The sequence below is a fragment of the Rhea americana genome, unplaced genomic scaffold, assembly GCF_003343005.1.
Source record: "Rhea americana isolate MKP2758 unplaced genomic scaffold, rheAme1 scaffold_21, whole genome shotgun sequence".
NCBI lineage: Eukaryota > Metazoa > Chordata > Aves > Rheiformes > Rheidae > Rhea > Rhea americana.
In genome coordinates this window covers 2,515,088-2,518,110 of record NW_028186258.1, presented here as the reverse complement: position 1 = coordinate 2,518,110, position 3,023 = coordinate 2,515,088, and positions in this window count along the sequence as shown.

Here is a 3,023-nt window from a genome sequence, read left to right as displayed (position 1 = left end):
TTTTTTTTTTTAAGTCCTCTGCTGGGGAATCTTTGTAATTAATGGCCCTTTAAAGTAAAATATAATTAAAAATAACATGAAGCCCAGTGAGCTCTGTCGGCAGCTTGCAAAGCGGGAGAGAGCGGTGGCAGCGACGCCGGGACACCCTGGCACGGGGACAGGGACACGGGGACGGGCGGCGGGGACGGGACAGGGCGGCGGGGACGGGACATCGATCGCCCCGGGGCTGCGACCGCTTCCGCACCCGCGGAGGCTCCTAGGACGCAGGAGCCTTATTTAATGTGTTTAGAAACGCAGCGAAGGAGAAGCTGATTACCGAGCCTCCACCGCAAACCCGCGCTCCCAAGTCAGCCTTTTTGCAGAAACRGAGCGCCGCAGAAACATGCAAATCAGGGCTGGCTCATTTAAATTTAATGCTGATGAGGAGATCTTCCTCCTCTTTCCAGCAGAGAGCAGCTGCTCCCATTTTGCGCGGGCAGAGCACCGCTAAATCACGTCCCCAGCGCCGAGGTGTGCGCCGCCGTCACCGCTTAGGGGTTATTAGCTATTATTTTAGAGACGGCCCTGACATTTTTTGCCTTTTAAAGAGGTGTTCGGGCGGATTCTGGGTTCCGCCACCGCCTGCAGCAGCCCTGCTCGAGCCCAGCTGGGAACCGCTGGCTCCTCCGCGGGCTTTCGCCGGCCCCGGCGCTCGGCATTCGGGCTCCGCAACGCGAACGCGCGTTTGGCCTCCGGCGCCCCGGCCGGCGTCCCCCGCGGGTGCAGCCCCCAAACGCAGCCCAGCGGCCTCGGCCGCCCGCCAGGAGAGCCGGGAATCGCTTGGCCCCGCTGTTCCCGGCAGGACCGGGCCGGTCCCGCGCGGGCAGAGCGGCGGGCGCTGGCRCCTGCGGAGGAGCCTGCAACATCCGACCGGTGCGTCGAGGCTGTTCCCGATTATTTTTCAGCTCTGGCTTCTCTCCGTCGTYAACGTTGCATTGCATAACCGGGGCTGAGGCTGAATGAAGCCACTTACGCACGGAGCACGGCCCGGAATATTCATGTGCTGGGAAGCAAAACGAGGCAAATGCGAATCTTTATTACCAGTGGAGGCTGTTAAATATTTATATTTTCTGTTTGAGGCACGCTGTGACACAGGAAACTCAATTATAACTAAAACCCGCACTAAATTACAGAGAAACTGCAACAAATGAAGGAGGGGGGGAGGGAGACCCGAACTTTGCGTTGCACAGCTCGGGGAAAATAAATAAATAAACGGCGACCTCGGGGTCGTGGCGCCTCGTCCCCGCTGATCCCGGGCCTGGAGGGATGCTGGACCTCGCGGGTACGGATGGAGGGGGGGGGATCCCGGGGCTGCCGGGGTCCCGGGCCTCCGCTCCCGGCTGCAGCGCCGGTTCCCGCCCCGAAACGCAGGCCGGGCGCGCGAGCCGCGGGCCCCGTGACTAATTCGGGAGGCGGCTGGACATTTTTAACGCGGGGCCATAAATATTCATGGGCTGTCAGCTATGAAAAAAGACGCCGCTTCCCGCTGCCGGCGGGCGGGGGGCCGCGGTTCGCGGCGGCGAGGAGCTCGGCGGGGCTCGGCCGCGTCCGGCCCCGCGGCGAAGGCGAAGGGCTCTCCTCCCTCCTCCCTCCTGCCCCCGCTGCGCTCGCTGCACAGAACTCTTGCTTTAGTTCTGGTTTTGCTGTTGTGTTTTTCACTGGTCGGCCCAATTAATCCTGACAGCCTGTTTACGGCGGGTTCGCGCCCCGCGGCCGCCTCCGGAGACGCGGCGCGGAGCGAGAGGGTGCGTGAGAAAGGCCGTCGCCGCGGGGCGCCGGGGCCGAGGGGCCTCGGGCCGGGGCGTCGCGTTAAGCCCCGAGGGGCCGCGGCGAGAGGAAGGGCCAGGAGCGCAGCCAGCTGCCAAAGCCAGCACTTTTCGGCTGGGTTTCCACGAACGCTGCAGCTTTTAAAACAAAGGGGGGAAAAGGAGAGAAAAAAAAAAGTAATAAATAAATAAAAAAGAGTAAGCCTCCTCTTCCACAAGCGCAGAAAGCATTCGCGAGATGAGGTGCAAAATTCCTCCTCGACTTCAAAGCCGTCTTTCCTGGCCAGTCACCCCCAAATCCTGGCACGAGCCGCTGGAAAGCTCTTAACGGGAGCAGCTGGCGGCCGCGGCCCGGAGCCCCGGCTCCCCGGCGCCAGCTCGCCGGAGGGATCGCGCGTCCTTACGGCCCGCGTCCCCCTTCCGCGCCGACCGGCCGAGAAGATTGCTAGGGAAAGGCCTCGCCGCCACCTCCGCGCGGCACGTCGCGGCCGGCCGGGAAAGCAGCGCCGCCGGGACGCTCGTCCCCCTCCTCCTCCTCCTCCTCCTCCGGCCCGCGGGGCTCGGCCGCCTCCCGAGCATCCCGGCGCCTGCGGGACGACCGAGAGCCCCCAAACGCTCTTATTAGAGCTCTTAAATCAGCGGGCGCCGCGCTGCCCGGGGTGCACCCGCCCAAAGCGGAGCCCAAGGGCGCCCCGGGGACGCGGCGTGGCGCCGAGCGGGGAGCCGCGCGCGCCCTCGCCCCGCGGCTCGCTGCAAGGAGGCTCTCGCGGGCCCTTCCCGGGCCGGGCCCGGCGCCCCACGCTCGGCGCCGCCCGCACAGCGCCGTTTGGAAGCGCTCACGTTCGGGCTTGCTGCAAGTTTTCASCAGCTGCGGCCACGGCAGGTTTTTTGCACACACCATGTATTAACTCGTGCATGTTACAATCCACCCKGTAATGGAAAAATACCGCGGCTATTTTACCGGGTAACGCTCTCAAAAGCGCTCGACTCTTAAGTCCTTCAAGTGCTTTTGAAAATGTTACCCCAGGTTGCTATAGGAACCCTAATAGTTTTCGCATCTGACTTCGGCATTAAGGCCAGGATTTATATTTAATTTGCTTTCTTTTTGCTCTGCAAAACGAGGCGAGGAGCGAGCACGCGCGCAGGCGGGATGCCCGCGAGCCCGGGCCGACCCCGGCGCAGAGCCCGAGGCGCCGCGGGCCGGGCCGGGGGGGCCCA